At 39.4% G+C, this 24054-nt stretch overlaps 1 protein-coding gene across 2 annotated transcripts in view; it reads left to right on the top strand.

The window, feature by feature from the left end:
* Window positions 1–1130: 1130 nt before the first annotated feature.
* JAK2 (Janus kinase 2) overlaps window positions 1131–24054 on the top strand; it is a 93461-nt gene continuing 70537 nt past the window's right edge. For both annotated transcript variants that reach the window (XM_074931457.1, XM_074931459.1), the window contains exons 1-2: window positions 1131–1285; window positions 2168–2243. The gene's annotated coding sequence lies outside the window, so the exon portion shown is untranslated. The remainder of the gene's footprint in view (window positions 1286–2167; window positions 2244–24054) is intronic.

Below are 24054 nucleotides of genomic sequence, written 5' to 3'. Positions count from 1 at the left end.
TGACAGTTAACAGCTCACTTTGTAATCACTAAAAGTTATGAGCATGAGACTCTCGGTAGTTTTAAGACTCATAATCTATTAAATGTTTACATGACTTTTTAGTTCTTCCCTGTCCCAAATTCTGTTCTTGCTTTGTCTCCTGGATAAAGACTTCACAGGAGTCCCCTGACTCTAGTGTTCCTTAACTCACCATCTCTTTGGGTCAGCAGTCAAGCTTTCTCTTTTTTGCTCACCTTCAACAGACAACCCAGTCCCAGAGCTTTCAGATGAAGCATGTTTACTTGGCGTGCACAAGAAAATAAAAAACAAACTTATCGCCTGAGAAGTTACAGGAAACAGCACATCTGCAAGGTTAGAACTGTGCAATAAATTCTGGCGGATAGGACAGAACTCGCACACACACGCATCGCTTAAAAAAACCCGTGCGATTTTCCTTTGGCCCAACTAACGCACATCACTGTGAAGCCAGACCACGCGAGGATGCACTGCTTTTGTTTACCACGGCTGGACAGGGCAAGGTCTGTCCCTCAAACTTGTGCGTGCTGGTCCGAGGCCCTTTGCCTCACTTCAGCTTCTACCTCACAGCGGCTCCCACTGGCGAGGGCAGGCGGAAACTTGAGAGAGACAAGCAGCCCTTGCCCCCGCGGTGTCCGGGGGCGGCGAGGGGGGCAGAGAGCTGCAGCCGCCTGCACGGCAGAGGCGCCCCTTCCCGTATTTGCACACTCCGGCGCCCGCCCCAGCGCCTGCGAGGCAGCGCCCGTCTCCGCGGGCCGGCTGCTCTGCGCCCGCTCTGCCCCCAGGGCGGTTTCCCTCAGGCGAGCGACACCCCGCCGGGGGCCGCCGCGCGGCGGCTGCGCGCGGGGGCCACGACGGGAGCAGGAAGGGGGGGCGGCCCCCCCCCCCCCCCCCCGCGAGCCGCGGCGCCGTTCCGGGCGGGGCGGGGCGGGGCAGGAAGGGGGCGGGGCGGGGCGGGGCGGGGCGCGGGGCTGCCCGCAGCCGATGTCCCGGGCCGGGCCCCGCCCCGCGCCTGGAAGCTGCGTGATGACGCAGCCGGCGGGAGCCTCGCGGCCGGCCCAGCCAGAGGGTGTCTGCCCCGCCCCGCCCCCCCGCTCCCCCGCGCGGGAGGGCGGGGCGGCCGCGCGGAGGCAGCGGCGGTCGGAGCGCGGCTCGGCACTCGCCGCCGCCGCCGCGTCCCCCGGCGCCGTGCATGGGGAGAGGGAGCGGGCGCTGAGCGGGAAACTGCCTGCGCGCGCCTGTCCGCCCCGCCGCCGCCGCCGCCGCCGGGGTGAGTGGGGCCAGCGCCGCCCGGCGGCCGTTGCCCGCTGGCCGCAGCGGACGGGGACGGACGGGGGCGGGGGGGGGAGGCGGGTGTCCGGGGTGGCGGTCGCTCCTCGGCGGCGGGCACCCCTCGGCGTGTCCCGCCCCGCCGACGGGGAGCTCCGCCGGCCGGCCCGGGAGCCGCGTGTGGCGGCTGCCCCTGCCCGGACCCCGCGGCGTGTGAGTTGAGCGCGGGGGTCCGGGGGGGGTGTGGGGGGCGCGGCGGGGCCGGCGCTAGGCAACGCGGCGGCGGGGCCCCGCGGGGCGGCGGCGGGCAGCCTTCGGCGGGACGGCGGCCCCGCGGCGGGCCCTACCTGTCTGGGGCGGCAGCGGGGCGGGAGGGCTCCCGGCCCGTGCGGAAGGCCCTTCTTGTCTGGCGGTGTGTGTACAGGTCACTGCTGCGGCTGCTCCCCCCGCGCAACCCGTGCTGCCGGGAGCCTGGCCGGGCGCCGGCCCCAGCCGGCCGGTGCAGGACCTGGAAGTCCCGCCGTCCGTCCCTCCCCCGGCTGCCGCACCTCGGCGACGGCGGTGTGTTTGGCAGGAGAACTTCCTCGAGAATACTTACTTGCGCCGTTAAGCAAAAGGGAAACAAAATAACAACTTCATCTCAGCGCAGAAGGAGGGCGGTCAGTCAGTCAGTCACAGAAGCATCTGTAGTTTTTCGCTGTGTCTGTACTGAATTTGCTCCAGGGTGGGGAAGTGTTCCTTTAGATCTGGGTTATGAACTAATTAAATTAATTTATTTTCACAAGATAATTTTTTTTATGTTTTTGCCCTTTTTTTAAAAAAAAAAGAAAAGAACTGCGGATAAAACTTCAGATTTTTCTCTCTTTTTTTTTTTTTTGTGCAGCTGAAGTCTAATTAGAACGCCGTTGGCTCTGTCTTCAAATATCCCCTCTCACTTCTTCAGTCTGACAGATGAGAAGGTAACACCTTGCTTTAGTTATTTCTAAATTATTGACAGAGACTATATTCTCTTTGGTTGTTGGGCAGAGGAAAACGTAATTGGGAAAGTTGGGATGCCTACTTAAAGTTTCAGATGTGATTTTGCACCTGAGATTAGTTACTTAACGGTCAGTGTTTCTGATATTTTAGCCCTGTACACCTTTCCAGTTTATCATCTACTTCTCCACTGGTTCCATTGTTAGTCAAATTTAATATGTATGTAGTTTAGGTGAGAGAGAACTATTTCTAAACTTTGTATTTTATGGGAAATCAATATTGACAGGAGATCATAAAGAGAACATGTGCACTCTTAAAAAGGGTAGTTTGGATCGGTTATATGGTTAACTTTTTCTCCCCCCCTGCCCAGTATTCCTAGTAATTGATATGGGAGTAGTATTGTAGTGATGTTCCTTGGGCATATCCGTTTATTGTCCCTTCTTAGCGTCAGTGACAGTAATTTGAGGATTCAGTAGGAACACAGTAGCTACCACTGTCTTCTGCTTGATGAGAATGAGTCCCAAGTGACTTCAGTGGTCTAAGTGGAGAATTTTGTGGTAAACAACTTCAGGATTATGGTGTGAAATGATAGGGCTTTTAAGCAGTGGTGTGCTTTCCAGAGAAGCCTTAAATCTGAGCTGTTTACAGAGTTTTTAATTTTTGTAAGTGCCAACGACAGCAACATAGGGAAGCAGTACTTGCTGCTGGGATAGGGGAAGTTTTAAGGAGCATGAAGCTTACAGAATGCAGAAAATGGTTTGACATTCTTGTTGATGAAATCAGATTGACTGGAACTGCAGAATGGAAAATGAAAGGAGACTGCTGCTGCTTCTCACGTGTAGCTGTTAAGAGTGGTGATTGGGCTAATAAAAACCAAAGATGAAATCTCTGTAGAATAACTGTTTCCACACTGTGTGGAGTTAATGTTATGCATGACCACAGAATACTAAAGTGAATGTCTCTACTGTCTTGTACTAGCAATAGCATCTTGCTGAAGCTGTAAGAAAAGCAGTTACTGAACATTTTTGCCATGGGTCTCTTTATCTCAGCTCTGGGGCATTTTTGCAGTATGACCTCATGTAAATAAAAAGCTAAGTGATGATGTTTGCAGTTACGGGAAATAATTAGGATCTCAGCTGAAAGAACCTTAAGAGGGAAATAAACAAGATTCAGAAATACAGTAATGTTAAACAGATACATGAATTAATGATGTTAGTTATGGATAAAAGGGAACAGCTATAAAAAGTTACACAACTTTCAGTAAAAAGGAGATTAACGTAATTAAACATGCAATAATTAAAAAAAAATATTTAATGGTGGTTTGAAAAAACAACTGATGTGGAAGAAGGCAACCAAAACTTCGTGACTTTTATAAAAGCAACTGGAGGTTTGAGTAGGAGGCTGAACTAGATGACCTCCTGAGGTGCATTCAGCCCTATCCTGTCCTAGTGCTGCTGTGTTGTTACAGGCTAGCATTTATGTTGTAACAACCCCCTGCTTCTTTTTACCTAGGCTTGTATGCAAATATTAACACTGCAATACATAGCTACATTTTTTCCATTTAACTCGGTAGAGCTGCTGTTTCAAAGCCTCTGACCCTGTCTGTGCACTGATTTCAGTGGGTTCCATATGAATTCATATGTCCACCCACAGGGTTCTCAGCATGAGCCCCATAAGATGACTAATACAAGTAAGACTAGCAAGATCTGAGTCAACATTAGAGCTCACGCTTGCGTTTATATCTAACTTGTTTCAGATGTGATTTCTATGTCAGAAGGTAAATGAGAAGCTTTCTTGAATTTCTGGATGTGAGATTTTGCAGATTATTCCATAAGGTCCATCTATCTTTATGGAGACTTGAAAAACAAAACAAAAATGTGTATATACAGGGAAGCTTCTTTATAGTATTTCTGCTGGAAGAACTATAATCCATCTTATTTGCCACATACAAGTAGGTGCTTTTTGCTGCATGCTGTGGTGATCTAGAGAGTACATTATATCTCTCACTTAAATGAGTAACACACCTTGTGATACAGTGAGAGCTACATGGTACAAGTGTAAGGTACCTTGTTGCTGTCAGCTGCAGCCTGTGAGATGCTGGAAGAAGCAAAGTGATGCCTCACTCCAATGTTAAACTCTCTGGGTTTGCAGTACTGAATGCAGACAGATATAATCCCCTTGTGTTATCATGGGTATTGAAGTACAGCTGATTTGGTCTACTAAAGTAACTTCTAGCTTGCTTTCTGTCCTGTTGACCTGTATTAGAAAGCATGTTTTATGTGAAGGAAAATGTAAGTACTTCTTTAGTACTTCTTTGCCTGGAAGAGAATTGTCTATCTGATTTTAGCTGTGCAGTCACTGTATATCATACAGCCAAACATGGACATTTGAATCTGACTTGTGAAAAAAAAAAAATATCCAATGTGGTGCAGCCAGCTATTGATTTAAAATCAATACAAGCATTGTCCTTTTATGATGTGAGTTGTCTGCATCTGTGTCTCTGACACTGACTTCCACAGTAGTATTACAGTGTTCCTTTTGTTGTTAGTAGATTGCTTTTTAATCATCTTGTATTGGTAAGAGAGGCATTAGCTCTTGATGTTTTGATTTTTCCCTTCTTCTGAGCTTTTTTTTTCCCCCCAGTATTGTTAGTATTCATCCATAGCTGAGATAAATCTATGAATTGATTCTGGTTTTCTGTGATGTCACAGTACACAGTATTTCAGGTGAATGAGAATGTTTTCGATTCCATTCTTTCTTCATTGGAACACTATTTCTTGTCTTGCATGTGCCTGTATTAAGCAGAGATTCTGTTGAGCTGCACATCCTGTGCACAGTTATTTTGTTTATCTGCCTACCCTTGGCTTAAAATTCAATGCTGTGTAGGAACACCTGCAAATTATTCTTTGAGGACTTTATTATTTTCTATTTGTTAACATCAAGTGTTATGTCTTCTGTGTTTTGTTTTTTTTTTTTCTTTGTTAGCTCTTGATTTTGATCTTGCTCAAGTGTTACGTTAAACAGTTATCACCAAATTTGTTTTTAGGTTGCCATTCAATACTCACTAGAAAGCTAAAAAATATATTCAATGCCAGGGCTAGGAAATAGAGCTGGAACATTTTATGAACTTACTAAACTCAAGATTGATTACTTTAGCTGGGACTTTGAACATGCTTATGCTTGCATAAATATGTACAGTGTGGTGTTTCTTGCTCTGTGTGCATCCCCATGTAGAAACTTTTCTGCTGTTTACCTCAGTTCTTGAGCTATGTGTTGTTCATGATGTGAATTTTTATACTGACAGTCTAGTGGAGCTATCTTAGCTGATACTCCCTTTATCATTTTGCTTATCTGCTCAAGCAGTTGCAGTGGATTTCAGGGTTTAAACGAGTATTTTGCAAGTGTTTTAAATGAAAATATTGTATATGTTCAAAGTGATGTGACTAAAGCATGTATGATTAAGAAATAAAAATATTTCTGTATGTGACTTTATTGGTCTTAATTTATTTTTTGTAGCTTTTAATAATAATTATAAAATCAGTTGAAAACAGTTTGTGAGACCTTGTTTTGCACAAATGAAGCCATCCTGTTTCCCAAAAACACAGTGTGGGGACAAGAACTTTGAGATTTTTTTTGTTGTTTAATATTTATAGTAGTGTTAACATTTCTTAGTGTAGCATTGACACTGCACATACAAAATAGATATTTAAGAACATGTCTAGTATGCTTTAAATTAATACTTTATGTCTTTGGTCTTGGTTGACTACTAGGATTTTGTAGGAGCAAATGAATGATGAGCAAAATGTTCATCATTCAGTCTGTGCTACAGCCTGGGTTTCCAGCACTATGAGATACTTTTGAAGGAAGAAAAACCTTTAAATGTCTAATATTGATGCATATAAATGTACAGTAAATTTGGTACCTGTATTTCTCAATTTTTAGAGGTTTCAGTTGTTAAGTTGAAATGCTGGGGTTTCAACCCCAAGCCCCAAATTAAGGTCCCCCAGCCCTTCACAAAGGGGGGGTGAGTTTGCCTTTAGGCTTCCCTCCAGGGTGGTGCCGGCCTGGCAGGGAGAGCCATTGGGTAAAGGAGCCCCAGGTGTCTGCATTCAGTAAGCAAAGGTCCGGTGTCCCACTTGGGGATAAAAGCTGGGACCACTTGCAGGCAGGGCAGTGTCTGTCTGTGAGGGGGATGCCCTGTGCAGAGTTCCCTGTTGGGGAAGGACCTCCCGCCTGCCTGGGACTGGGCTCCAGTCAGGTCTGGCTTTGTAAACGCAGGCTGTGTAGAGATTCAGTGTGTGGCTTCCTTGGTCTTATGTGTTTGGGTTGTTGACTCGGTTGTCTCCCATCCCTTCTATGGGAGACTGCATTCCACCATTTATTCCACCCCTTGTTGGTTGTGCGGTGTCGTTGTTGGGGTCAGTGGGATTGATGTTGATTATGTATAATCTGACTGACTTGTTTGTACCCCCAGCGCTCACCCATGTACTGACCCTTTTGTATCAAATACAATTTGGTTATTGGTTCTTCTTTATGCTGGCTGTGTCCTTTATGCTAGGCCTGATAATTGGCAAAACATAAGTGCATTTAGTTTGGGACCCCTGTTAACTTCATGAAATTATGGGATTGTTTGCATGGATTGAGCTATAGGGCCACAGGTGGTGCCTGAGTTTTACTGAATATGTTAGGTAAAAGACTAGGAGACTAATGGGAGAGCATTTGAGGACAGAGACTACTGGAAAACAACCATTAATTCCTAATAAAAGAGCGGGTTTTGTGAGTTAAAAAGGTGCTTTGGAAACCTATTAAGATAGTCAGATAACATCGGAGACTCTGAGGACAAAAGCCTTGTAAAAATAGTTTTCAAGTGAGGATTCATGTTGGAGAATGATGTTCACATAAAAATACGAAGTCTGTTATGTGTGGTGTAGTTGGTGTACTGCGTACTATGGTAGACAGTATAAGCCAGCAAGCACCATCTCTTTTGCAGCATTTCCCAGTTGTGGGGAATTCTGACATTCTTTAATGTTTGGTGCTGGTTCTGCAAAATGTAACAATATTGTATTATATTTGTTCATAAGTAACTCTAGTACAGTTGCAAGGGACAGCAATCTCCAGCTCTCTCCATACTTCTCTCGGAAGCAAAGGAGCAACAGGTTGCAGGCATGCAGAGGTGAAATAAAGCCATCTATGTGTTTGTTGCATCCTCCTTTATATGAAGGAGTACTTCTATGTACTCAGAAGTCGGGAGCTTGCACCAAATAGCAAGTGGTCTGTATGAGGGCACATCCCCTCCGGGACAAACGGAACCAAAACCATTCTTATTCTAGTCCTGTGGTCTACAAAGGTAAAGAAGGCAAATGGTTATCCTCAGAAAATGGAGGGAGTAAAAAAAAAAGAGTTAAGTGAAATCTTTAAAGCCCTTTCCTTATAGTTGAAGGAATCAAAATTGGACACAAAGCCAAACCATTTCCATTTTATAGGTGATGTGAAGACTGCCAAGAGAATTAGTGAACCTGAAAGCATGCATGTTTTTCAAATTTATCAAACTTCTAAAGACATTTCCTCTCACTATGAAATGTACCTCACATGGAGAGAACTGCTTCTTGTACAAACTGATTTTGGAAACTATAACTGGGCATTTCTGATCTTATTCCTGACATTATTTTGCCATACTTGCAGCTGGCACTACAGGTTCTCTCTTTAGATTCTTTTTTGAACCACTAGGAAGTTTTATTTTAATATGGAATATATTACAGTCATATAATTGTGCATAGAAATGTCCTCAGTTTTTATTGTTTTGCAAAATCAGATTTAAGCCAGTTCTACGAGATTGTACTCTGAGTCTCAGATTAGTTGTGTGAGATTGGAATGCCCACTTTTGTGTATTAAGATCAGTGTTAATATGCAGTTTTTAAGCAACAGATTAATTTTCATTATGTGGACAAATTGTCTGCTATGCCTAGTTTTTAGATTTCTGCACTGAGTGAAAAAACAGTGACACTTCTGGTTGTTTTGTGTTTTGATACCATGAGGTTTTGCTCTTTGGAACAGTAGAAAGCAGACTCTTCCGACTTGGCAACTGATGGTCAAGGAATAGGGGAATTCCTAATGCTGGGGAGAATGAGTGGGAATCTAGACAGAGAAAGAGTTTTGACCTTTTCGTCAGGAATTACAAACCATGAAGTCCAGAGATCTGAGTAAGGTAGGGGTGGTAGTTCCATGATGTGTGTTGTGTCCTCTTAAACTGCCTCTAGTGCATAAGGTGTTTCTTTCCTCAGCCTCTTAAAAACACTGCAATTTGCTGCTCCCTCGACTTTGTAAACACAACCACTCTTTATAGGTCTGTGCTGTAAACTGTGTAACAATTGTGACCCTAAGTTAAAATAAAATTATTGGTTTTGTCTTTTGGAACAAGTGGCATGAAGAAAGGGGAACGAACAAGATAACTTCTTAAGCTGGCTTGCAGTGCCAGAGAAAATGTTGTGTAATCACATCCTGGATAACCCCAAGAATGGACTGAGCTACAAAAGAAATTTTGAATTCCCAGTGGAATCTGATGACATTGGATTTCACAAGACCCATATCCTCAGCTGTGGGCAATAAAGCATGTGTCAGTCCAACAGCTGGCTCCCAAAAGGTTGAGACTTTGGAACTATTTTAACAACTGTGTAAATAGGTGCATGGTTTTCTTTTAATTGCTCTGTATCTGGGTCTTCATAAACCTTTGTAACTATGCTGTCTGTATCAGGGGTTTTCTGAATAAATACTTCTGGCTGCTTTTACCTTAACCTGGCTTCAGTTAAAGGTGATTTCAAGGTAGCTGGCTAACATTAGGACATTCTATTCCTATGAGTCTCTCAATCCCTAAAAGAAGAGCCTAGCACACTAAAATAGTGTTTTGGGCATTGAAAGCATCATGGAGTTGTACTGAATTCCAGTGAGTTTTTTGGAAGCATGCTTGCAGAAGTTGGTCAGAAGCATGTTAGATTTAAGCATGAAAATGCAAAACTGTTAGTAGAACTTAGAGGATCTGTGCAAAGCAGGTGTAAAAAATGAGCTGGCATCTTCATTTTTCTTTGTTATGCATTGGCAGACCTGAAAGCAGTGTGATGATATAGACTGAGGTCAAAGTGGAGAATAAATAAACCAGGAGGTTTCTTTGGTTGATGTTAATGAGATTACAGCAGTATGAATCAGAACCAAATCAATTGGAAGCTATGTCTTCAATGTAGTTAGTTACATGTGTGGTTATAACACACATGGATGTACCTGAAGTAGCTCATATTTCAGCAGCTGGAAGCCACAGCAGTGTAAATTGCAAAGGACACTTGGAAATTTCATGTTGCTTTTTCTACCCAAGCTGGTTCAGATACATTAACAATGTTTAGAAGGATGTCTTTAGGCTGCAGCAGACTTAAGCCATACCATAATTTTCTGGGGCTTTGATGCTTTTCCAAGTTTGTTTTCTAAGAGCTCTGCTACTTGGTTAGCCTGATACTTTATCAGTATTTTGGCCCATGGACTCACAAAACTGAGTTTCAAACTAACTTTAGAATGTTAAAATGTTTTTACTTTGTTTTGTAAAAAAGATTGCCATATTTGTCAATTTATCGTGGTTCTGTGAGTTTTGATACAGAATTTCTTAGAACTCTTGAACCTAAGGTAAAAATTTTGGGGTAAATTGATAATATATGGTGTATTCTTTTACCTTTTAAGATAATATGCTGTAATTAGAAGATTGTGCAAGGTGTTGAAATAGCATTTCTTACAGTCAGATTTTTTGGAAGGAAATCTGAAGTTTGTCATTACCTGCTATTACAGCAAATAAACCACATAATATGCTAGAAGGCATTGTCTGCCCAGTTTTATTCCTGCAGTAGCCTTGACTGCTCTACCAAGTTCTGTGAAGTATCTCTGAGCAGCATTATATTTAGATTATTTGAAGCCGTTTGTGGAAATATGGAAAAGGTTTAGTTTTAAACATTGTGTAGGGCATTTGGTACTTTGTGTTAATGTGTCAAACTACTTTTCTCCTTCTTCCACATCTAAAGACTATCTTGGCTAAGAAACCCAGTATTGTTTTGACTTGCCACAATGTTGCTGAAGTATTTCTGACTGAGAATGCCTAAGAGGAAGTGACCTCAAATGCCCTTTATCATACTGTTAAAACAATAGGTGAACTATGTGTTGGAGCCAGGAAAAGTGGTGGTCTTTTTTCATGCGAGGGCGACATGTAGAAGGAGAACAAGACTATATCATCCCTGATCCTGGGTGGACAGACGGTTAATATAGATGACAGGGGATTCTTTGCCCCAGTCCTCTCTTCTGCAGGTGGAACAGGCCTCACTTCCCAGTCTATTCGCACAGGGTCTGCTACAGTCCCTGACTATGTTGGTGACCTGTGCTGTGAACTTGTTCCTGTTTGTCAGTGTTTCTTCTGGGGATGGGATAGGGCCAGACACGGAATTTTAAATTCAAGTAAGATCTGAAACTTGTCAAAGTTCTAAAGAAATGCCAGGAGCGTAGGCAGTCAGAGACTTTTCAACAACCAAACTGGGAATATTTTCCTCTCCCAGTTTATGTATAAAAATAGTCATAAGAATATGTGATGCATTGGTTTTAAACCCTTGAAGGACGTTGTGACCAGAAACAATCTGTTCAGTTCATATAATTATAGCGCTTCTCTTCTTTAATGAACTGCTCAGTTTGAGGAGTAAAATGTGTTTTGATAAATTTATTTGGTTATGTAGCATTTCTTTAGAAGTGTTGTATTTAATAATCTCAGCTGTAGATTTTTTCTTTGGTTTTGTTACGTTTAAAATTTCTAACTGTAGCATGCCAGAAATAAGTTAAAAATTACTGTCTTGAAAACCATAGCCAATGTGCTTGTTAGCATAATGTAATTAATTAAAACTCAAAGTCTAGATAGAACCCATTAAGTTGTATCATGGCTTACATAAAAATGCAACATAATGTGTCTTGTTTCATTAAAAAAAATCAGTACAAAGAACTATTTGACTGCTTCAGTGATTAAATGTGCAGAACGACAGCTTAAAAAATGTGCAAAACAAATGATTTATATTAAATGTTCTCTTCAACTTCAATCATAACTTAAGCTATTCTAAATTAATTTGAATAAATCAGTGTCTTGCCCTCAGATTGCTGAGTACTTAATTACACACAGTTTATATGCATGTGATACATTTTAGTTGTGGGGTTTTTTAATTCCCTTTGGTTCTGTAAGATTCATGGACTGCTAAACCAACTGGAACTCTTGGAGTATTACAGCCTTTTGTTTTTGTCACGTCATTAAACTTCAACCAGTTGAGACCAATGCATTCTGTTTTGTTGGAATCTCTTCTAGAGACAGTTACAAGGGTATGCTGGTGGGGTACGGTTCTCTTATCAACCTGAATTCTTGAGTACAAGTTCACAAATCAAGTTAGTTTTAGTATTTGCCTTTCGTAACAGTTGCTCTGTAGCCTCTTTCCTTACTAATAAAGTTAATTGTGGAATGTAAATTTCTTCCCTTGAGGAACATAAATGTATGATGAATCAGTATGCTATTTTTTGGCATCATTTAATGGTACCTAAATTTGTTTCATAAGAGCTTTTACTATTGATATAATTTATTCCTGAAATTCTTTTATTTCTGACTGAGAATCAGTCTTGTACTTGAGAAGCTAATTATATATGTAATGTTAGAACACTTGCCTTCTATTTCCATTTCTTTTTGTTTTATACTGCATTTTAGATTTCATGTTGCTACCTCTATTACCGAAGTAAGATGAGCTAAAATATTAGGCTGTTTTCTTGATTATTTAAGATTAGTTCAAAATGGGAAAGAAGAGATTTTGAGAAATCGCAAATTGTTAAGCAAAATATCTTAATTGTTTTCCTCTATTTGAGAAATATATTTGTTTGGAAACAGTAAGAATGCATGTATTACCTCTGTGGTGTTATTAGTTGAAACTATCTTTGCTTATTTCTGGTTCAAAAGCAAATATAAATTCTCATCTAAGAGTTAATTTGTTATAATCCAGTACAACAAATTTAGAACACTTACCTATTGTTTGGTGCAGTATCTTTCTCATCTTGACATAATTTCCAGTTACTCACTGAGCCTTTAGAGAAGGAAACTAAGCAAACAAAACTGATGGATATCCTTTTGCTGTCAAGGAAATCATCCTCCTTGGTAACACATTAAGAAGAAGAAAGAGAGACTAAGGGAACAAGAGCAATGTAAAAGCCTCCCTGGCAAAAACATACAAGATGCAGCAACAGAGTTAAATGGACTTGTAGACTCATTTGGTAAGCTTATACATCAGATGCCAGAAAAATTTTTTTAAAAGTTTTTTAAAATTGTAGAAGTGGACTTTGTAATCTGAATGATATTGCACTACACACAAGATAACTATTTTGAACCTACAAATGAGTGTCTCAGTCAAAGACACTGAGGGGAGAGCATAATATATCCTTACTGCTTCTGAATAGTTACATTTCTTGTGCTGTAAGAAAAATAATTTTCTTCTTGCACAACAGTAAAAAAATTGTTGCTTTCCTTCCTCACAGTAGTGAAGCAGGAGATGAGTTTACAGGCAGGAAGAGGAACTCAGTAGGCTTCTGGAAATGACTTAAAGTAAGGATGGGGCAAGTATGTAAACAGCTTTGTCTCTTCATACTTCCAGGTGCATCTCTGTTCTTTACCTTCTTACCATCTCTTTAGTCTTCAGAACTTTTCTGTTATATTCACTCACATCTCTCCTGTTGTGGCTTTGTTTCTTTCTTACATACCTTTCTTCAGTCCCATTAATAAAAGAGCCATTGGCTGTGCTGTTGTTCTCAGAGTTAAGTAGGTTTTAAGATCGCTTTCTGATCTTGACAGTAGTCAAGGTGAGACCTACTTGGAAGCAAACTACAGGGCTCAGATCCAGCCAAGTATTTTGCATTTCAGGTAACATTGATGAAACAACCTTTTGTCTTTCTGGATCTGTTGACATCCCCAGCTTTACTCCTCAGTAAAGTTTTGAGCGCATCTGGATGGGAAAATGGGAAGACAATAAAATAGCCAAAAAGCACATTACAGAAAAGCATTATTAAGATCAGAAACTATACACCAAATATAGTTATATTTGCAAGCTGGGCTAAACTATATTAAAATTGTCTGGGAGGCTGGAAAATTGATTTTTCAACTGGAGGAGAACTGTTGCTTGTTTTGAAGAGAAAATTAGGTTTGATTTGTTAGTGGAAGAAACAAATTGCTTGTGAAAAACAGATTGTGAGAAGACTCAGTTCTGTTAGCCTCAGTGGGCAAGGGTGTGGTGTTGTGATTAGAATTTATTTTGAACTGTGTGGAATGAGAAGAAGCTGTGTTTGTCTGGAAGGAAAAGAGACTGTCAGGTAATTTGGCAGTGGACTGGATGAAAACTGATGTTTAGTCTGACATACAGGGATAATGGGAGGAAGTTAAAATGTATTATGAATGGTGGAAGAAAACCCAGATGACAGATGAGTAAAACAGTGCAAGAAAGTGTGGGTAGTTGAGTGGTTCTATACTGGAAATACCGACAGTGCAAGTCCTTGTATGTGTCCTTCTAACCTCAGCTGTTAATGTACATGTTTAATTATTCCAACAGTTATAGCTGTTGGAAATTTCAGTGAGGTTGGTGTGTTAAAAATGGGGAAGTCCTTTCTTTTGATAAGACTTTGGAAATTCTCTTTTTGTAACGTCCATATAGACAGTTGATCAAGAGAAGATTGATACTGGTAGGCTTTTAGGGCTGCTGTTCATGCCGTGTTGGAGTTTCTTGCTCATTTTGATTCACCATGGTTGAGGGCTGTAAGTGAGCATTAAAGAATTCATGATTTGAACTAAAATTGTCTCTAAAATAAACTAGAATTTATTTCCCCACACATGTTGTATCTAACACATGTGCATTCACACATTCTGTACTTATTTTTCACCAATAGCTCTTTAGTTTCTTAACAGTGGAATGAGCAGAGTATGTATTTCACATTGCGGTTCTGTCCTTATTTAGATGTGTGGTGGAATAAAGTAGCAGTTTAACACATTTGTTTTATCACATCTCTATTTTACTATCACAGATGGTGTACAGGATTAGTTTTGCAATCGTAGTTTGTGATCTCTCCTTTCCTCTTTGTTCCTACATTTATTTCCTTTCATCTGTGTAATGGGTGAGGTCCTTTTGAAGGCATAATTGAAATACCAGATTGCAGTACTAATGATGGGTAGTGAATTGCTACATAAGGCTATAACTGTTTTAAGTTACTGGAACAATTTTATACTCATAAATGTGTAATTGTACATGCAGTGTTTACAGTAAAATGCTATACAATTCTGATGGTTTTTTGAGAGGGTTTCTTAGTAGGTATTGCATGCATAAATATACAATTATCACTGTATTTAAAATTATTACTTTAATGGAACATTAATCTAGGTGATGATTAGAAAATTTCACATGCTTTCAAAATGTAATTAGAGCATTGCAAATGTGTTATTACTAATGCTATTGTTTCTGCTAGTTTCAAAACATTTGAAAAGTATTCTTGGTGTTTAGCAAGTAGATCATCAGAATGCTACTGTTGAACTTGTTCACACAAAGTCTGGCTTTAGCAAATCTCATTATATGATTACAACCATACTTAGTGTTAAATCGTTTGTACAAGTAATGAAAGAAATGGCAGGTCAGCAGTGGATTACACAGACTGTATGTGGGAGAGTCAGTTTATTAATTTATCTTTTCATTTTTGCCCTTGTAACCTGGAAATCCTTGGTGAGTAAAGAACACCATGTTTACTGTCAAGAGTAGTATGGTAATTAGGCTATTTGGAACAAATGCATGATTTCTAGACTCAATAACAGTAACACATCTTTTGACGTTGCAATTGTGTGTTTCACACAAAAAGTAGAAGATGAAAAAAGCTTACATGATTTTTAGCTCACTAATATTGCTGGAACTAATGAATGTAACACTGTAATCAAAACTTGGATCATGGTTCAGTAAGAAAAGAAGTAATTTACAGCACAGAAACAAGAAAAATTTGGCAACACTACCCTTAATGGTAGCATAAAAATGAGTTTTCCAGAACCTTCTTCTAGATATATTTTCTCTCTAGATATATATTTCTAGGTTTTATATACATTTCTGAGTTAACTTGACTGTTAGAAGTCAGGATTATCTGCAAACAGGCTGCACTTAGAGACTGTTTTGTATAGTTCAGTGGTTGTGTAAATGGCCTGATCAGTAATTTATACTTCTAATGGTTTGTTTCTAATTACTGACTTGACAGCTGTTATACAAGAAGACATTGCAGATTATCAACTCCAAAAGCAACTTGTATGTTCTTGAGTGATAAGGAAATGAAATACTAGGGAGAGCTGGCTTTTTTTCTTCTACGGAAAGGAAAAAAAACCACCCAAATGTCTCAAAGGGGCAGAATAAGTTCCTTTGAGTCCTGCTGCTAGGAAGGAAAGGAGAAAATGGGAAATACAAAATGCCCAAAATAAACAAAGGAAAAGGAATTTAAAATGGGGAACTTTTATAAAATACAGAATAGAACAGGGGTATGAAGTGGAAAGAACAAGTGAGGGTGTGGGGTTTCTTTTTTCCCCCACTTTTTCTCTCCTTTTTCTGTCTTTTTGAGGGTGCAGAGAGGATTATGATCTATAAAAAAGAAGGGAAGATCATAAAACCAGAGGAAAATGTGGAAGGGGATTTAGCTGTCAGCATAATCACAGTACTGCTGGACTGGAGGCTCAGTTTGAGAAGTATTTTGGGGCTTTGCAGGCCCAGTATAGGCAATATATTTGTATTTGTGCAAAATATTTAGTCTCTTGTCTGTGTCCTGCTACCACCTTGGAAAAGCTTGTGAAATGAAGGACCAGTAAAGGGTGTTCTTCAGCAACTGATTAAAAGCAGTACAGAAAGAACTGATCTGAGAGCAACTGTAGCTCCAGGAAGACAGTTGAGCTATGTGTGGGACAGCTTTGGATTTGTAAAAGGAGGAAGATATGATGACATTTCAGCTGTTTGGCTGCAGTAGAAAATACGCTTGTTTCAATGAGCATGTTGTCCATTCACCAGAATCTGGGCACTGGCATGTGAAGCCTTTGACTGGAGAGCTGTATCTCCTGTATTAGTGATGTGACAGAGGTTTCCCATCCAATCTGCCAGTTACAGACACATAAAAGCAGAGTGTAAAGGAGAACACCAGGACAAGTGTTTACTGGTATTGTTCGCTTATGGAGTAGAACAGCTAATAAGGTGAGGTAGACACTGTTAGGGAAAAGAGGTTTGTCAAGGCTAGGATGAAAAGGTATGTGGAAGCTTAGTGTCACTGTTACCAACACTTCCTACAAACATGCCTGATAAGAGGAGTGAGGTCCTTGAGAAGAAAGCACTGAGAAGAGAGAGGGGTAAGGAAAGAGATAGGGTTAAAATTTTTGAGTACTGTCACTGTCTTCTATGGCAGGGGCCTAGCAGGCAAGGATCCTTTGTTGACTGAGTCAAAGGACAACTGAATTAACTGGAGTTGAGTAACATAGATGAAGGCTAGTAGGTTCATATTTGTCATTGTTTTATTTCTAGTACTGCTGCTGCAGTGATAAAGGGTGTGCATTAAACTGACAAAATCCTTGCACCTAGATACACAGTACTGCTATAGTAGTTGAAGGAATTAAAAGAAATACTTTTCAGATATATATAGGTGGCTTTCATCAAAGCACTGATTCTGTTATTTGATTTAATTCAGTATAAAATAAGGTTCATAAAATGTTAAGAACAAAAGAACAATCATAAATGCATATATGATTACAGCCCTTGAAGTAGAAAAATTTCAAGTGCCTTTAAAGAGGATCTGCAACTGGATTGTATCTTTTTGTTCCTGTATGTTTAAAAATAACCAAACACCTCTGTTCAAATAATTCAGTATTATCACTAGAAGCCTGGTTTCTGATACTTGCCTAGTGTAAAGTACCCAGCTCGTTTGGGGGTCAAATTGAAAAATGCATGAGATTAATATGCAAAAAACAAGTCAACAATCAAACGTTAAACTCCTTAACCTGACTGAGCTGCAGCTTGTTTATTTTGATTTCTAATTTTCTTTTTTTCTGTCAGGATTCAAATACTGTTTCACTGCTTGGACCTTCAGTCAAAGTCTTATGAAAGCAACAAAATTAATTTGAATGCTTCTCCATTTTCATTTTAAGCTATGTGGACATGATAAAAATACTTGAGTAGTGTGACTCATCTAGTAACTGAATAAATCTAAGCAGGTGTTATATAGCAAGAGTTTATTTTCTAATTGAGGTTGATTCTGAGTTATTGCTGAGGTAATTAAAAGGCTCTTCTGGATAGAAGATAAAATACAGCCTTCTGGAGGCAACCACCAGTATTTTAGCACCCACTGGACTTGTTACTTTGAGAACATTTCTGTGTAGTGGGTGCTGTTGTTTATTATTAAAGCTTTGAAGTTCTTGGTAAAAGTTTAACAAGCTTCCATGTCCCAGATCTATCTTGCAATGTAAGTTAAGTGTTGAGAAGATGTATGGGAAAACTTATATACCAATTTCCACTTCACTTGAACCTTCTAAAGGTAACAGAGGGCTAGGAGCATGAGGGCAGAGAGTGGACAGCATGAAGCAGGTTATAGTCCTTGCTTGTGTTTATTGACAGACCAGATTGCAGAGACAAATACTTCATTGTAGTTGCAAAGGGAATAAAATCCTTTTAATCTCCAAACATTTTACAATTAAGCACCTCTCTTCTTCACTAAAATGGTTCTTCTCTGAATTTATTTCATTTTATTGTCAAATTGAGAGTAATTACTTGTTGGCTGATATAACCATCCCATGACCTATACTGGCAAAAAGAGTGGTTTTGAATCCACTTCTACCTTTATGTAGAATCCAGAAGGGTAGAGTGCATTTTCAGGAATGAGTCTGTGTCTCTGAGTTTACTTCTTTCTCCATCTACAGATTGAATTTTCTGTTACATGGAGTAAAATACAAGTTTCTCTCATGTAGTCTAGCAAAGTGTATTGTAGAGTACTGTGAAACATCCTCCAAGTTTGAGGAAAGGGATTGTCTCATTGTAAAGTTTGATCTGCACTGCTTGAAAAAAAAAAAAAATCTCATTAGCCCAAAGAAAGTTTAAAACTGGACCAGCCACTTTATGTTTGCTTTTGTTGCGTAGCAAAGTTCCTACATGAGAGTAGAATTTTGGGTTACTGTTCCTTCTTCCTTATGCAGATTTGCAGTTCCTTCACAGACATTTTTGTGAGTCATAAGCTGCTCCAGCAAGTTCAGTGATTGTCAAGTATGTACAACTTCAATGCTGACAACAAATGTTTATAAATGACAATTTTATGCTTTCATTTAGTCTTAAAATGCTTAACAATTGCAACAAAACAATATTTGTAATTTATTTTCTAGATAGTCTTCAGACTAGAATAATCTTAAATGTCATTCTTGCAGGGACTATAGAACTTTATTTCTGTTTTGGATTTCAGCTGGGTGGTATGTAAACGTAAAGTTGTCTCCACCCTTGCTGACTAAATCCCTTGATTTATATATATATGTTTTTATATATAAAGTTTGTAAGTAAAATTGAATATGCATAATGTTACACATGTGTATGTATAAAGAAGACATAATCTGATCCATACATATGGGTGGTGCTTATAAAATATGTTTACTGCTGAATTATATTGAAGATTTGTATTGAATTCATTCTCACTCTGCCATCAGTTGTTATTAACTGCTAGTTCTCAGGGCATACTCATTTGTTTCCTAGGTGTAGCCTGCATTTTTCTTGAGTATCTAACTTTTCATCTGTATTGTTAAAATACATTTATTTTGAATTAATGTTATATTTGAAATGGCATTTTGTTGGATTGTGCTATTCCAGTTCAGAGCTTCTTAATACTAGATCACCGGTGGCATGCAAGAATGAATCCAGTGAAAGACCACCACAGATGAATAGGGGTGGAGTACATGTTGTACAAGGGGCTGAGAGAACTGTGTGTTTCCATTTGGAGAAGTCTGAGGAGACATTGGTTTGTTGTCTTCAGCTACCTGATGGGAGGCTGTAAAGAATATGGAGCTGGGCTTGTTTTTGAAGGTACATGGTGTTTAGATGAGAGACAACAGACACAAGTGAAAACATGGGATTTTTTTTTTAGGTATTAAGGAAAATTTTTTCAGCAGGAGGATGGTCAAACAGTGGAACAAGCTATTCAGAGGGGTTGTGAGGTATCTTTGAAGACGGTAAAAACTTTGACAGGCTTTGAGCCTGGCATAATTTAACCCTGCTTTGAACAGGGGTGTTGGACCAAATGATCACCATAGGTCCCTTCCAACTATATTAATATATGATTTATTATTAATTATAAATTATATCAGCTTTTGTCACTTTCATGCATAATAGTTGTGACTTGGTTTTGTTGCTATATGAAAACAGTGTATTGTCTCACACCAAAGAAAATGTTTGCTTGAATTGCACCTTTGTATGAATAATTATAACTTCAGGGTAAACAACCCAGCTTGGTTTTGATTCCCTGTTGATAATTGCTTTGGGACTATAATATGTGTGACAACCTCTCTAAAGTATGTTTTTCGCTTGTTTCTTGAAGTGGAATGCAGTGAGATACTAAGTTGAAATCCTTGCAAAAGCCTGCTGAACCAGTAGATTTATTTTTTTTAAAAAGTATCTTAATGTGAAAAAAGTATGTTCATGGCCTCATTCCTATATGAAATCTTTTCAGATTTTCCTTAAGTCTCTTTCTAAGACAGTATAAGTTTTCATCTATAAACTCACTTTCTTAACTCTGCTGGTTGTCCTGCACATTTAGAGAACTTTGAATTTTTTTTTCAGTGGTGCATTCATTGAGGATACAGTTCCATGTCAGTGTTGGACTAAGGGACTAAGGCATGTTCCCATAGATTTCTCTGCACCATTGCTGGCAATCCTGTGTCTGTGGAGTGAAAGAATGCAGAGAACTGATCCTGCTGAACACCGTAAAATACTCCTAACTGAAATTGGTTTACTGAATATTGTTACAGTACAACTTCAAGTGCTGATACAAGGGAGCGAGTAGCAATAAAGGGTGAGAGTCAGAGTGGGACTTAGGCATTCCACATTTTCACAGCTTTAAGCCAGTGTGAAATCACTCTCCTCCAAGGAGAAGTTAGGCTGCATTAACCTTCGTATTTGAGACTTTAAAAAAGTAAATTTGTAACTAGATTTATTAATCATTAGATAATTAAAGTAATCTTAAGTTTTGGTGATGATGAAATAGGGGTGTGTTTTTGTAGGCATTCAAAATTAGTTGGGTTGCCTGTTCAACTCAAAATGTAGCTGTCTTGCATGCAAATTTGCAAGTAAATGCACTTGGTTCACTGGATTTTTATTTCTGTGACATGTTTATACAGTAAGTATCTCAAAAGAAATGTGTAGCATTATTAAACCCTTTAAACTGAGAGAAAAAGCGGACTAGTATGGGTCTTGCTGCCATTTGTAATTTGTGTTGGTATGTCATCAATGTCAACTCTTGGCTGCTGCTGTTCTAGATAATTTTGTAATATGAGATGGAAATCATGAATATCCAGAGCCAACATAAACAATTCTTTTAGTGATAAAATCTTTATATTTAAGTATACTTCTTTTTATTTAAAAGTTTCTGTGCTTTTTCATGGGGTTTGAATAGATGTGTGTAGAAGAGTTCATCAGGAACACGTCTTGAAAGATAGGGAATATAAAGTAAGGTTCCTTTGGACTTCATCAATTACATGTTGATCCCAAATGCATTCAGAAGGTTTTGTTTTAAGTTGGGATAATGGGTACACTCTCCTCACCTGCTTCCATTTCTTTGTCAACAGCTCGCTTATTGCTAGAAACTGCGTTGATGATTTCAAGAATTCCACTTTTGTATAAGAACTTTCTTCAGAACTGTCTTCATTCTTCTTGTATGTTAGTTAGCAATGCCTAGCATTTGTATATGAGAATTGAATGAATATGTTTGTGTGGGTTCAGTTTTCTTGTGGTCTGTCAACTTGTGTGTGTATCACATAGGCATACCTAATATCCTTATCTCACGTTACTAGTTAAATGCTTCCCCTAATGCTGTTCCAGATAGCCAGTGTTGACTAGTGCCCTATTTGAGATGCAGACTTTGCAGTTCATGCAGCTCTCTCTGCTGGTCAAGATGTATAATCAGACCTGCCTTAATAAAAGCACAACCCAGATTCTTCCTTTAGTATATGCTTTTCCTGGAGAAGATCAGTTCCCTTCCTCCTCAAGTCCTTTCAAGATCTGTGAATACTTAAGTTGTATAATTCTGTCTCACCCCATGTTATGTCCTTGCCAGATGGATTTGCAGTCGTGCCTAATCCTGCCATGTTCTGTGTCTTTCTCTTGAGAGGAAAATGGCCTGCTTGCTTTCTTTTCCTTTCTTGCCCTGTGTACCCAGTTATTTTATTATGAAGTTGATATTTTATAATGGCTTGTCTTATGTTATGCAAGGACTGCTCATGGTAGGTGTTTTCTTCATACCTGAAAATATCTGTCTGTGCTGCTTTGAGTGCTTTTTTTAATGTGCTTTTTCTTCACTTGGAAGTTGACTTGTTGAGTTGCTGAAAGTCATTCTGTGTCCTGTAAGTTAGCTAAGTCCCTGTGATCTCCTTCCCTTTTGGGATGCAGAAAAAGCAGATTGCCTAGTCAGTAGGATGGGGGAGAAAACCTGTAGAAAGTGACACTGAAAGATGGAGATAGGGAAGATTAGAAGAGGAAGAGGAAATTTCATGGAAATAGGAATTATGTGGTATTTTAAGTTAATCAATTGAGGAGAAAAAAAAAAATGGAAAAGTATCTCTAACTTAATGGCTAGAACTCGTATATCTTCTGGTCTGATGATTTTCATGTTTGAAGGCCAGAGGGATTTTCTGAACTGTCAGACTGCTTAGCACCCACTGATATCAATTAATCTTTTGAGTGATTTTTATATTTTAATTCAGCTAAGTGCATCCTTCCTTGTAAACCTCTGAAAACATCGCAGAAGTTGACCAGGACATTAAGCAGCCCAAATATGTGCCATACAATTGACAAGATAGATGAATATTCATCTGAATATTAATCTGGCAGATAACATCACCTGTCTGCATATTCCTACAAAATGTGTTACTGAGATTTTTTTGTTCCCACCAACCTACCCCAGTGATGATTTAAATACAAAGTCATCTTTATCCTGAGTCTAATACTAGTTTGGGGTGAGAAATGAACTCTGAATTAATCTGATAGTGGTGTCAGGGGCCTGGTGTCTGGCAGGTATTAAAAAAGCTGTAATACTCACTATGTTTTTCTCTTTTAGCATAATACCACATATGATTGATAAGAATCTGTTCCCTTCTATATGTCATCATTATTACAAAGGCAGATGACCAAAACCAGTTCAGTCCTATTTCATGTACTTCATTGAGCATGTTTGATGTATTTTAGTTTGGTTTTATTTGAATTATAATCTTAGTTTGCCCAATCCTGTAATTCTTCTGTATTGGGAAAATGGAATAAAAAGTTGAATCTACTTTGAAAATTAGAAATATCTCAATAGGAGTGTGTTAGCTCTTATTTTCCCTGTCTTCATTCTTTGTAAGCAGGAAAACAGATAAATTTTGGAAACTTAACAATGCTAAGATTTGTATTACTGGTCTCAAAAGGCCAGTAATCATCATCTGCCTCAGAAATTGGAACTGAATGCTTCAACTGCATGAAGAAAAGAGCATGGTTGGTAGGATGGTGGGAAACCGAAATATTGACAAGGTGCTGTAGAAGTAAATGACATGTAGCAATGCATGTGTGTTTGGATCAAAAATAAGTGTTAAGTCATCTTAAATGCTCACATAAAAATGTTTGGTTCATCCTGGTGTAGCATTTATCACTTAGCAGGAGAACATCTTTGTGAAGTTAAATAATTAAGAGAATGGATCGATTTATATGGGATTCATCCACCAGTCTGTTGTGACACACAAACCTATGACAACATATATACTTATGTAGGAGAAAACAGTAACTCTCAAGTAACTGCTCTCAAGCAGTTGTATCTGTCCTGCAAGATTTCCCTGAGCCTATTAGGTAGCTTTAATTGTACAGCATTTCCCTTATAATGTAATTTTCCTAAGTGCAATCCATGTCTGTCCAACTTCTCAGAAGTTCCAAGCTTGGCTGAGGACTCTGCTGCGTAAATTATATACAAATGCGGAACAGAAAAATTGGCCTAGACTTTGCACATAAGACATTATACAGCAAATATAGCCAGATGAGGAGGAAGAGCAAAGGGCCAGTAATGGTCAAGTTGGCAGGTACAACTTCAATATCTTTTTAGTTTCTTTCATTTACCTTTTGTGTAGGTGTTGGAATCATAAGATGGTGAAACTGAATGCAAATGCATTACTGGTATGATGGATGTTTTGTGGAGAGCACCTCTTTGCAAGATAAGCAGTATGGAAGAGGTTTATTTCAAACAATAATTGAGACATGGGGACTGGGTTTTTGCATCAGTCTGGTGGGGAATGAATGGGAAATGGAAACTGCCTTTGAAGATGAAATAGTAGAACAAGAAGAACGAATGAGCAAGGTCAGAAAATGAAATAGAATAAGTGGAAATATAGAGATCAGAGGACGGATCAGACACACATGTCAATTTGTGATATCAAGTAGAGGAATAGTAGCGGAAGGAAAAAAACAGCCAGAAGGGTACAGAGGTTAGACCATTTAGCAG

Source organism: Athene noctua, chromosome Z (assembly GCF_965140245.1).
Source record: "Athene noctua chromosome Z, bAthNoc1.hap1.1, whole genome shotgun sequence".
NCBI classification, from domain to species: Eukaryota; Metazoa; Chordata; class Aves; order Strigiformes; family Strigidae; genus Athene; species Athene noctua.
The sequence above is the reverse complement of the archived record's forward strand: the minus strand, read 5'-3'. Positions and strand labels throughout refer to the sequence as shown.